The 13,753-nt window shown below is 42.3% G+C and overlaps 1 pseudogene across 1 annotated transcript in view; it reads right to left on the bottom strand.

The window, feature by feature from the left end:
• LOC311137510 (S phase cyclin A-associated protein in the endoplasmic reticulum-like) overlaps window positions 1-13,753 on the bottom strand; it is a 120,114-nt pseudogene that overhangs the window by 15,250 nt on the left and 91,111 nt on the right. The window contains exon 28 of the transcript XR_014615453.1: window positions 9,051-9,200. The product of XR_014615453.1 is annotated as a S phase cyclin A-associated protein in the endoplasmic reticulum-like (transcript). The remainder of the gene's footprint in view (window positions 1-9,050; window positions 9,201-13,753) is intronic.

Raw genomic sequence — 13,753 nt, 5'->3', positions numbered from 1 at the left:
GGAAGGCCATCAGCACTTCTCTGAAAACTGGGGGGGTCACCACTGTAAATCCTGGCTGGAAAAACACCCCACTGCTTTACAGGTACAGAGACCCGGGCTGGGGCTCAGCTGAAATAGGAACCAGAAGGGCAGGGTGAGGTCCCCTGGCCACAGTGACATAAATTCAGAGGATTTACAAGATTTTGAGAATACACTTAACAATACTCTTCCAATGCATTCTCGCTTTGATAATGCACTTTAAGGTTTAAGGGTAGGATAAACAAAGCGATAATTCACTGCTTTTATAATTTCAAGGTGAAGCTCCTCAAAGCTGTGTTCTGCAGCAGCGTTCAAAGGGCCACAGGCGATGCCTCTTCCTATTAATGTCTGTACAGATTCTTTACTGACCAGTTAAAACAAACCACTGAAGAGGCTTTTTAGGGGAGTTAAATCTCCCCTGGCACGCAACTAAAGCAAATTCTCAATGAGGTTAACAAAGATGAACTCACAAACATGCAGGTTCACTAGGAGGATACTGAAATACCCTGTATTTTCACTTTGTCAAGTAATGTTCTTGCCAAAGGAATGCAAGTATCTAACGTTAACTCCACTGTAGCTTGTCCACTGAACAGAAGGAAAAAAGGGGAAGATCTGGTTGTTTTCAAAATGGAGCTGCTTATTTTAATTTTAGGAGATAATTGCAAGACTTGTGCTAAGTTCGCAAGATCACCGAATCAATCTTTACCGTTGCAACACTGCCGGAGGAGGAACGGCCAGGGAAGAAGGTCATACATTTGATTATGAGATACCAGGTAAAGGAATCTTTCATCAGAATATTGAAAAACCCACTTCAGAATCACTGCAGACTAACAATTTGTTGTTGCAGGACCTGCTGTTGGACATCAAAATCCTGAACTTTCATAGGTTTCAGAGCTTCAGAAGCCAGTGTCTGTGTTGGGTGTTGGGGCCGATGCTCTAAGGACTCAACCCACAAATCATACAGCAATCTCATAATCCTCCACTATACAGTGTTCCATCCTCAGCTGACTAAACAAATTGTCCAGCCTCAAGTGCCCTCTGCAGGGAGACATACAGTGCCTTCAGAAAGTATTCATACCCCTTGACTTATTCCACATATTGTTGTGTTACAGCCTGAAATCAAAATGGATTATATATTATTATTCTTTCACCTATATACACACACTATCCCATAATGACAAAGTGAAAACATTTTTTTTTAGAAAATGTTTGCACATTTATAGGAAATGAAATACAGAAATATCTCATTTACATAAGTATTCACACCCCTGAGTCAAAACATGTTAGAATCACCTTTGGCAGCGATTACAGCTGTGACTCTTTCTGGGTAAGTCTCTAAGCGCTTTGCACACCTGGATTGTACAATATTTGCACATTATTCTTAAAAAAATGATTCAAGCTCTGTCAAATTGGTTGTTGATCATGGCTAGCCAGCCATTTTTAAGTCTTGCCATAGATCTTCAAGCTGATTTAAGTCAAAACTGTAACTAGGCCACTCATGAACATTCAATGTCGTCTTGGTAAGCAACTCCAATGTATGTTTGGCCTTGTGTTTAAGGTTATGGTCCTGCTGAAAGGTGAATTTGTCTGCCAGTGTCTGTTGGAAAGCAGACTGAACCAGGATTTCCTCTAGGATTCTGCCTGTGCTTAGCTCTATTCCGTACATTTTTATCCTAAAAAACTCCATAGGCCTTACCGATGACAAGCATACCCATAACATGATGCGGCCACTACCATGCTTGAAAATATGAAGATTGGTACTCAGTGATGTGTTGTGTTTACCCCAAGCATAATGCTTTGTATTCAGGACATAAAGTTAATTTATTTGCCACATTTTTGCAGTTTGACTTCAGTGCCTTATTGCAAACAGGATGTTTTGGAATATTTATATTCTGTACAGGGTTCCTTCTGTCATTTAGCTTAGTGGTGTAACTACAATGTTGTTGATCCATCCACAGTCCTCCCCTATCACAACCATTAATCTCTGTAACTGTTTTAAAGTCACCATTGGCCTCATGGTGAAATCTCTGAGCGGTTTCTTTCCTCTCTGGCAACTGAGTTACGAAGGACGCCTGTATCTTTGTAGTGACTGGAATGTCTTGATACACCATCCAAAGTGTAATTAATACCATCACCATGCTCAAAGGGATATTCAATTGTATTGTTTTACCCATCTGCCAAAAGGTGCCCTTCTTTGTGAGGCATTGGAAAACCTCATTGGTCTTTGTGGTTGAATTTGTGTTTGAAATTTACTGCTGGACTGAGGGACCTTACATACAGTGCCTTCAGAAAGTATTCAGACCCCTTGACTTTTTCCACATTTTGTTATGTTACAGCCTTATTCTAAAATTGATTGTTTTTTCCCCTCATCAATCTACACACAATACCCCATAATGACTAAGCAAAAACAGGTTTTTTGAAATGTTTGCTAATTTATAAAATAAAATAAAAAAACGGAAATAACACATTTACATAAGTATTCAGACACTTTACTCAGTAATTTGTTGAAGCACCCTTGGCAGCGATTACAGCATCGAGTCTTCTTGGGTATGACGCTACAAGCTTGGCACATCTGTATTTGGGGAGTTTCTCCCATTCTTCTCTGCAGATCCTCTCAAGCTCTGTCAGGTTGGATGGGGAGCGTTGCTGCACAGCTATTTTCAGGTCACTCCAGAGATGTTCGATCGGGTTCAAGTCCAGGCTCTGGCTGGGCCACTCAAGGACATTCAGAGACTTCAGAAGCCACTCCTGCTTTGTTTTGGCTGTGTGCTTAGGGTCGTTGTCCTGTTGGAAGGTGAACCTTGGCCCCAGTCTGAGGTCCTAAGCACTCTGGAGCAGGTTTTCATCAAGGATCTCTGTACTTTGCTCCGTTCATCTTTGCCTCGATCCTGACTAGTCTCCCACTCCCTGCTGCTGAAAACCATCCCCACAGCATGATGCTGCCACCACCATGCTTCACCATAGGGATGGTGCCAGGTTTACTGCAGATGTGATGCTTGGCATTCAGGCCAAAGAGTTCAATCTTGGTTTCATCAGACCAGAGAATCTTGTTTCTCATTGTCTGAGAGTCTTTAGGTGGCTTTTGGCAAACTCTAAGCGGGCTGTCATGTGCCTTTTGCTGAGGAGTGGCTTCCGTCTGGCCAATTTACCATAAAGGCCTGATTGGTGGAGTGCTGCAGAGATGGTTGTCCTTCTGGAAGGTCCTCCCATCTCCACAGCGGAACTCTAGAGCTCTGTCAGAGTGACCATCGGGTTCTTGGTCACCTCCCTGACCAAGGCCCTTCTCCCCCGATTGCTCAGTTTGGCCGGGCAGCCAACTCTAGGAAGAGTCTCGGTGGTTCCAAACATCTTCCATTTAAGAATGATGGAGGCCACTGTGTTCTTGGGGACCTTCAATGCTGCAGACAGTTTTTGGTTCCCTTCCTTAGATCTGTGCCTCGACACAATCCTGTCTCGGAGCTCTACGGACAACTCCTTCGACCTCATGGCTTAGTTTTTGCTCTGACATGCACTGTCAACTGTGGGACCTTATATAGACAGGTGTGTGCCTTTCCAAATCATGTCCAATCAATTGAATTTACCACAGGTGGACTCCAATCAAGTTGTAGAAACATCAAAGATGGTCAATTGAAACAGGATGCACCTGAGCTCAATTTCGAGTCTCATAGCAAAGGGTCTGAATACTTACGTAAATAAGGTATTTTTGTTTTTTATAACATTTCTAAAAACCAGTTTTCACTTTGTCATTATGGAGTATTGTGTGTAGATTGATGAGGATTTGTTTTTATTTAATCAATTTTAGAACAAGGCTGTAACGTAACAAAATGTGGAAAAAGTCAAGTGGTCTGAATACTTTCCGAAGGCACTGTATAATTGTATGTGTGAGGTACAGAGATGAAGTAGTCATTCAAAAATCATGTTAAACACTATTATTGAGTCCATTCACGTTATTATGTGACTTGTTAAGACATTTTTTACTCCTGAAATTATTTAGGCTTGCCATAACAAAGGGGATGAATACTTATTTAATTATTAATACATTTGTAAAAATGTCTAAAAACATAATTCCACTTTGACATTATGGGGTATTGTGTGTAGCCCAGTGACACAAAATCTCAATTTAACCAATTTTAAATTCAGGCTGTAACAACAAAATGTGGAAAAAGTCAAGGGGTGTGAATACTTTTTGAAGGCACTGTAAAACAAGGCCAGCTGGCAGCCAGAGACCAGAGGTTACCTAGTCCTACAGAAACCAAGTCTACAGCCAACTTTCCAGGAATCTGTAGGCATCACCTCAGGTGAAGAGCAACAACAGTGCCCCACACGGTGTTCCTGTCCACTGGAAGTATCTATTCAAACCCTGACATCATAAAAGGTCCAGCAAGCGTCTGAAGCCATGAATCAGGCCGCAGTTTAACACAGACCCGTAAAGCTCAAGTGCCTGGTGGTTCTGGTCTGTCTTAACTACAGAGACCTGCCTTTTCAAACAGGCCTGCTTTTTTATGACTCTCCGTTACATAACCACTTTGCTGTCCACTGACAACAGAGAGCGTGTAAAGTTAATGTTCTGAAACGCAAACAAAACCTTGGGAAAGCCCAAGTTGAAGCGGAAACCAGGCGGTATGGACTATCCAAATAAAGTGTTACAAAAATAAGACTCTCATGCAATAACCAAGGTTAGTTAGCAAGCTAGATTTGACTACTTCTAAGAGTCAGAGTGACCTGTACTGTAATTCCAGCACATTAAACATATTTTGAATTTGAGATTCCTCCACACATACTGTGGGAGGCTATCGTGGATGAGTGGACAGTGGAGGAGTCTATGTTCTGCATGCCGTCTAGACAGACCCAGACCCCTCAGCTAGAGGAACCATGTCAGCCTTCAAACAGGGCCACAAACCTGAAGCTCTGCCAAGCCTCCTTCTACACACTGGATATACCCTAGTGAAGGAACGGCCCTCCTCATAAGAGAGAGGGGCAGATTTACATTTTAGTAATTTAGCAGATGCTCTTATCCAGAGCGACTTACAGTTAGTGAGTGCATACATTTTCATAGTGGCCCCCCGTGGGAATCGAACCCACAACCCTGGCGTTGCAAACGCCATGCTCTACCAACTGAGCTACACGGGACAGATGACATCAGAGGATACCAAGATAGCTTCCCTTCCTGAAAAAAATACTGCTGAATGGACCTCTTAACAACTACCTACCACCTGATTGAGACGTGTACAGAATGCTACGTAAATTGTCTACTGACAATCATATGTCGACATGGACATTGACTTAGACATCCCCTGGACAAGAAGAGAAGATCCCACCATGGCTTTTAAGAGACAGGCCAAGGTTATCCATCTCCTCTAAACCACATAAAAACATGGTGTTTGCCAAATAAGTTGTAATTATTCTAGATTTATCTGCCTACTGACATTGTCAATTTACACTAGATCTTACATCAGATGATGCCGTTCTGAAACTGCCAGAGCCACAATCAAAATGAGTAATTCTGTAAATACAACCTCTTTAAAAAGATATGGAAGGTTTATGAGGAAAATGTCCCCCGTAACTACACTGAAGTTAGTTGGACCTGGGCTCACCCAATATGGAGTGCGTAAATCATCTACAGAGCTAACAAATCAGCCCTCACCTGCCAGTCACCAGTCTGAGTGTGTGTGTGTGTGTGTGTCTTTACTCTGGTGTATAGTAGGAGACACAGGGTGCATTCCCCAGCGCTGGGCTGGCTCCCCATGAAGGCTTGAAGGGTTAGGATTGTGTTGGCAGTAATGGAGAGTTGATCAGGGATTACAGGCCCAGACCTGTGAGCTGGGGTCTGCAGGGCAGAGGAAATGCCCTCGTACAGAATGGGAAGGACAGGGGCTCGTCTAGCTGCAGATAACACTGATGTGTGGGATGTCAGTCTGGGAAGGGGCCTACTGCAGTCCACAAGCAGCTAGTTTTCTATTTTACTGTAGCCTTTATAATGAACTGAAATATTGCATCTGAGTAGTAAATGCATTGCAAGTGTCGGGATGAATTAATGTCAATTTAAGTCAATTTGGGAAATTGTATTAACCTACTGAAAACTTTCCATAGTCTGGAACTGGTCATGAAATGGGATACATTTACATACCTTTGTATGAGTGTGCGTGGCCATTTCCCATGAATGAGAGAAAGTTTTCTTAAGTCACATAGCTGAAGTGCTGGTGCTTCTTAAGGAAAGCAAGCAAAGCCAGGGGTCTGGGTTAACGTATCAACAGCGCTAGCATTTACTGTTCCTACATTTCAAAGAACCTAGAGATCATCACCATGAATGACTCACAAATGAATCACTGGAGGTTACGAAGAAAAAGACGAGGGAGCTTACTGGTACATGTCCCCTCAAGAGACAAGGAACACGGCAGTTACAAAACAAGTTTCATTTAGCCCCTTTTTAGTGTGACTGTCTCTATGGGTTCTCCCAAAAGACAATGAAAACATGGCCCTTAAACACACACAAGGCTACATATGTCACTCTCCCAATGGCTTTCTATGTGACAGGCTGAGTTATTCATACCCTCAGAGCAGGGAGAATACTTATCTACAAAGTCCTTCTTCAAAGTTCAAAGTTTTATGAGCAGCATTATTTCTAGTGCACACATATAAACAAAAGGTTGGTATGCCTGCCTGCCGACAGTGAATCAGCAATGTGACTGCACGGCCCGGCCTACTTTTGTGCTCTGCCAATGCTTACATTAGTCTGAGAAAAGCTAAAGCTACTCCAAATATTCCCCTCTACTCCATCCATCCTGCTCTGCTCTGTTCAGAGCCCACATCACATGGACACATTCCAGGAACCGTGCCACTGGCCAGGATCAGTCCATGGAGGTCGCTAAGGATCACTCTTTACGTTTCCTCACATTTTCTCAAAGGGTTCTCACACCTATCAAATTAACAATAAAAGGAATATTATGAACAAGTCCTAAACGCTGAGTTCACTCTTTGGGATGACTTTGGTGCAGATAGACAAAGGCAACATATGATATTTCCTCAATGGTCAGCAGCTTGTGCCTGATTGGAAGTCACAGGTTGAAGACTTTGCATTAGGGCATTTCAAATTAGCAAAGTGTGCTGGTCATAAATGAATATGCAAAGGTCTGCTACTCCCAGGCATACTGTTAGGTTAACTTTGCAGTGCAAGTACAAAGCCCAATGATCTGTCACCCCCCTAAATCAATCATCAGTCTTCATTCAATGATCCAATATAATATGCAAATCAGGCCAACAAATGCCAATTACGTACATCAAAAATAATTAAATTGGATAGGAGCAGCGGAGGAGAGCTGAACTGCCAATAAACGGAGGCAGATTCTTTAATTAGGACTAAAATATCCTGGAAATTAGAATCTGTAATCCGCCTATAAATTGTTGCGTGGTTGACCGCGTCTGTGAGGACATTAAAATACATTGTAGCAGAGGTTTGAGGTAAAGCTCGATGGCTGGCACTGAGGGTCAGGCTTCACTTAACTAAAGCCTGGCCAACTGTAGCACTTGTAGGCTGCTCAGGGGCCCAGTAGACAGACCATGCATGACAGCCAATTACACAGCAGCCAAGTCTGCTCCATCACATCCTGCTCACAGCCACACAGGCCCAGTAGCCTTAACACCAGGCCTGGGCCCACACAGCAAAGCACACTACGCAAGAGAGAACTGGCAGCTCTGTGACAGAACAATGGACCCCGCTTCTCTGACTGAGGGACAATAGACAACACATAGCCCAACAGCACAGAGGTGGCAACATATGAATCTTTAAAGAGGAGGCTCTTGTTGCTTTTGTATGAACCACAAAAAACTACACCCTCTCTTCATCTAATGATACGTTATCAGAAGCTTATAAAGGTATCATTATATGTATCATTATATGGACAGACTGTTGCAACAGGGCCACAATGCCAAACCAGATACCATTCATCTCATATTTCTGAAACAGAACAGATACAGTGGGGACCGAAATGATTGACACCCTTGATAAAGATGAACAATAATGACAGTATAAAATAATTAAAATACTGAGCCATATTGTACGCTCAAAAAAATGGGGAAATTATATTATACTAATGCAATTGCTCAGAGAAAGAGATTTTGTTTAACATGTTTTTTTCCTTAAAAAGGTAGTGGTCAGCATTTTTGACACGCCTACAGATACTTATAAATAAAGTAGTAAAAAGTATAGTATTTGGTCCCATATTTCTAGCACACAATGACTACATCAAGCTTGTGACTACACATTTGTTGGACGCATTTGCAGTTCGTTTCGGCTGCGTTTCAGATTATTTTGTGTCCAATAGAAATGAATGGTAAATAATGTATTGTGTCATTTTGGACATACCCCCAAGACATGCTAACCTCTCACTATTACCAATAACAGGGGAGGTTAGCATGTCTTGGGGGTATGATCTTTGACCCTCTGTAACTCTCTAACTCATCATTATTCACGATTCATTCAGGATTATCCCTAATCATGGTAGCATCCACATTAATGTATACGTGTTTAGAAACATATTATATTCTTATTTACAATAGAAGTGACTCCAAAATGACACACTACATTATTTACCACTCATTTCTATTGGGTACAAAATAATCTGAAACACAACCAAAACGAACTGCAAATGCATCCAACAAGTTTGTAGTCATAAGCTTGATGTTGTCATTGCATGCTAGGAATATGGGACCAAATACTAAACTTTTGACTACTTTATATATAATAATCTTTAGGGGTGTCAATTTTGCCACATACAAAAAAAAGAAGAAAAAAAAAGAAACTTGTTAAATGAAATCTTTCTCTGAGCAATTGTATTAGTATAAAATAATTTCCACACTTTTTTGAGCATACAATATAGCTCAGTATTTGAATTATATTTATTTTATAGTCATTATTGCTCATCTTTATCAAGGGTGTCAATTTCGGACCTGATGAATGTCTCAAATTACAACAGGCATGAAACAAAAACATAGACTTTATTACATATTTGAGTATGTGTGTGTTAGACCTTTACCTGGTTGTCAGGGTGGTTGACAGTGAAGTAGCCCACACAGATGATGACTTCATGCAGCAGCTCTTCAGAGGAGTGCTGAGAGCAGTACCACAGCAGGGAGCTCACTATGTGGCGGTAGGCAAGGGACAGCCCCTCTGCACTTAGAACAGTCTGAGACGGCACAGAAACAACATCAGCATTCAAACACAAAGCAGACACTAGCTAGCTAGAGACATTCACTAAATCTAACTGGATAGATGAACAACAATAGTCCTAAAAAGTAGAGAAATCAACACTATGATGTTAATATATGTGAGGCTGGATTTGCTGAATTAAAAGAGAGGAGAGGGATGTGTGTGCTTTAGCGGATAGAGACTCAGACTGGTTGATGCAGTGTCAAACTCTGCTAGGGGGTCTCTCCCCAGCCCCAACATCAGGGGGTCCTACCAGAGGAACCCCAATCCCCCAGAAGATGAGATGGTATCAGAGGACCACAGACAGTATTTATTAAACATGTCAGTATGACTGAGCACCACAGGGTCAGCTGAGAAAAAACCCACTGGAATCAGGTTGGGGTGTATGTACAGTGCCTTGCAAAAGTATTCACCCCCCTTGGTGTTTTTCCTATTTTGTTGCATTACAACCTGTAATTTAAATGGATTTTTATTTGGATTTCATGTAATGGACATACACAAAATAGTCAAAATTGGTGAAGTGAAATGAAAACAAGTTCGAAAGAATAAATAACGGAAAACTGGTGCGTGCATATAGTCCCCTGTAGCTCAGTTGGTAGAGCATGGCGCTTGCAACGCCAGGGTTGTGGGTACGACTGTAAGTCGCTCTGGATAAGAGCGTCTGCTAAATGACTAAAATGTAAAAATGTAAATGTATTCAACCCCTTTGCTATGAAGCCCCTAAATAAGATCTGGTGCAACCAATTACCTTCAGAAGTCACATAATTAATTAAATAAAGTCCACCTGTGTGCAATCTAAGTGTCACATGATCTCAGTATACAGTTGAAGTCGGAAGTTCACATACACCTTAGCCAAATAAATGTAAACTCAGTTATTCACAATTCCTGACATTTAATACCAGTAAAAAATCCCTGTCTTAGGTCAGTTAGGATCACCACTTTAATTTAAGAATGTGAAATGTCAGAATAATAGTAGAGAGAATGATTTATTTTAGCTTTTACTTCTTTCATCACATTCCCAGTGGGTCAGAAGTTTACATACACTCAATTCGTTTTTTGGTAGCGTTGCCTTTAAATTGTTTAACTAACTAATAATTATCCACATAATTTTCCTTCCTCATGATGCCATCAATTTTGTGAAGTGCACCAGTCCCTCCTGCAGCAAAGCACCCCCACAGCATGATGCTGCCACCCCCGCGCTTCACGGTTGGGATGTTGTTTTTCGGCTTGCAAGCGCCCCCTTTTTCCTCAAAACATAACGATGGTCATTATGGCCAAAAAGTTCTATTTTTGTTTCATCAGACCAGAGGACATTTCTCCAAAAAGTATGATCTTTGTCCCATGTGCAGTTGCAAACCATAGTCTGGCTTTTTTATGGCGGTTTGGAGCCGTGGCTTCTTCCTTGCTGAGAGGCATTTCAGGTTATGTCGATATCGGACTCATTTTACTGTGGATATAGATACTTTTGTACCTGTTTCCTCCAGCATCTTCACAAGGTCCTTTGCTGTTGTTCTGGGATTGATTTGCACTTTTCGCACCAAAGTACGTTAATCTCTAGGAGACAGAATGCGTCTCCTTCCTGAGCGGTATGACGGCTGCGTGGTCCCATGGTGTTTATACTTGCGTACTATTGTTTGTACAGATGAACGTGGTACCTTCAGGCGTTTGGAAATTGCTCCCAAGGATGAACCAGACTTGTGGAGGTCTACCATTTTTTCCCCTGAGGTCTTGGCTGATTTCTTTTGATTTTCCCATGATGTCAAGCAAAGAGGCACTGAGTTTGAAGGTAGGCCTTGAAATACATCCACATGTACATCTCCAATTGACTCAAATGATGTAATTTAGCCTATCAGAAGCTTCTAAAGTCATTACATAATTTTCTGAAAATTTCCAAACTGTTTAAAGGCACATTCAACTTAGTGTATGTAAACTTCTGACCCACTGGAATTGTGATACGGTGAATTATAAGTGAAATAATCTGTCTGTAAACAATTGTTGAAAGAATTACTTGTGTCATACACAATGTAGATGTCCTAACTGATTTGCCAAAACTATAGTTTGTTAACTAGAAATTTGTGGAGTGGTTGAAAAACCAGCTTTAATGACTCCAACCTAAGTGTATGTAAACTTCCGACTTCAACTGTATATACACCTGTTCTGAAAGGCCCCAGAGTCTGCAACACCACTAAGCAAGGGGCACCCCCAAGCAAGCACCATGAAGACCAATAAGCTCTCCAAACAGGTCAGGAACAAAGTTGTGGAGAAGTACAGATCAGGGTTGGGTTATAAAAAAAATATCCGAAACGTTGAACATCCCACGGAGCGCCATTAAATCCATTATTACAAAATGGAAAGAATATGGCACCACAACAAACCTGCCAAGAGAGGGCTGCCCACCAACACTCACGGACCAGGCAAGGAGGGCATTAATCAGAGGCAACAAAGAAGCCAAAGATAACCCTGAATGAGCTGCAAAGCTCCACAGCGGAGATTGGAGTATCTGTCCATAGGACCACTTTAAGCCGTACACTCCACAGAGCTGGGCTTTACGGAAGAGTGGCCAGACAAAAGCCATTGCTTAAAGAAAAAAATAAGCAAACACATTTGGTGTTCGCCAAAAGGCATGTGGGAGACTCCCCAAACATATGGAAGAAGGTACTCTGGCGCAAACCCAACACCTCTCATCACCCCGTGAACACCATCCCCACAGTGAAGCATGGTGGTGGCAGAATCATGCTGTGGGGATGTTTTTCATTGGAAGGGACTGGGAAAGTAGTAATGATGGATGGCGCTAAATACAGGGAAATTCTTTAGGGAAACCTGTTTCAGTCTTCCAGAGATTTGAGACTGGGATGGAGGTTCACCTTCCAGCAGGACAATGACCCTAAGCATACTGGTAAAGCAACACTCGAGTGGTTTAAGGGGAAACATTTAAATGTCTTGGAATGGCCTAGTCAAAGCCCAGACCTCAATCCAATTGAGAATCTGTGGCATGACTTAAAGATTGCTGTACACTAGCGGAACCCATCCAACTTGAAGGAGCTGGAGCAGTTTTGCCTTGAAGAATGGGCAAAAATCCCAGTGGCTAGATGTGCCAAGCTTATAGAGACATACCCCAAGAGACTTGCAGCTGTAATTGCTGCAAAAGGTGGCTCTACAAAGTATTGACTTTTGGGGGGGTGAATAGTTATGCATGCTGAAGTTCTTTTTTTTGTGTCTTATTTATTGTTTGTTTCACCAAAAATATTTTGCACCTTCAAAGTGGTAGGCATGCTGTGTAAATCAAATGATACAAACCCCCAAATGCCAGGGGGGTGAATACTTTCGCAAGCCACTGTATGAGGTTTGGGGACTGGTGGAGGGGAGGAGGTAAACAGTCTCCTAAATAGTACCTACCTGAGAGGCCCACTCCTCTTAGCAGACCTGAGCCTTACTGCTGTCTACACTCTCAATATCACCCTGCAATACTGGAGACATAACTCTGTTCTCCCCCATGTACAGTGGTGGAAAAAAGCATTTGATGCCCTGCTGATTTTATACGTTTGCCCACTGACAAAGACATAATCAGTCTATAATTTTAATGGTAGGTTTATTTGATCAGTGAGAGACAGAATAACAACAACAAAAATCCAGAAAAACGCATGTCAAAAATGTTATAAATTGATTTGCATTTTAATGAGGGAAATAAGTATTTGACCCCTCTGCAAAACATGACTTAGTACTTGGTGGCAAAACCCTTGTTGGCAATCACAGAGGTCAGACGTTTCTTGTAGTTGGCCACCAGGTTTGCACACATCTCAGGAGGGATTTTATCCCACTCCTCTTTGCAGATCTTCTCCAAGACATTAATGTTTCGAGGCTGACGTTTGGCAACTCGAAACCTTCAGCTCCCTCCACAGATTTTCTATGGGATTAAGGTCTGGAGACTGGCTAGGCCACTCCAGGACCTTAATGTGCTTCTTCTTGAGCCACTCCTTTGTTGCCTTGGCCGTGTGTTTTGGGTCATTGTCATGCTGGAATACCCATCCACGACTCATTTTCAATGCCCTGGCTGAGGGAAGGAGGTTCTCACCCAAGATTTGACGGTACATGGCCCCGTCCATCGTCCCTTTGATGCGGTGAAGTTGTCCTGTCCCCTTAGCAGAAAAACACCCCCAAAGCATAATGTTTCCACCTCCATGTTTGACGGTGGGGATGGTGTTCTGGGGGTCATAGGCAGCATTCCTCCTCCTACAATCACGGCGAGTTGAGTTGATGCCAAAGAGCTCCATTTTGGTCTCATCTGACCACAACACTTTCATCCAGTTCTCCTCTGAATCATTCAGATGTTCATTGGCAAACTTCCGACGACCTGTATATGTGCTTTCTTGAGCAGGGGGACCTTGCGGGCGCTGCAGGATTTCAGTCCTTCACGGCGTAGTGTGTTACCAATTGTTTTCTTGGCGACTATGGACCCAGCTGCCTTGAGATCATTGACAAGATCCTCCCGTGTAGTTCTGGGCTGATTCCTCACCGTTCTCATGATCATTG

This window comes from Coregonus lavaretus, assembly GCF_964263955.1.
Source record: "Coregonus lavaretus genome assembly, chromosome: 11".
Lineage (NCBI taxonomy): Eukaryota > Metazoa > Chordata > Actinopteri > Salmoniformes > Salmonidae > Coregonus > Coregonus lavaretus.
Note: the sequence above shows the minus strand (reverse complement) of the source record. Positions and strands in the feature narration are given on the sequence as shown.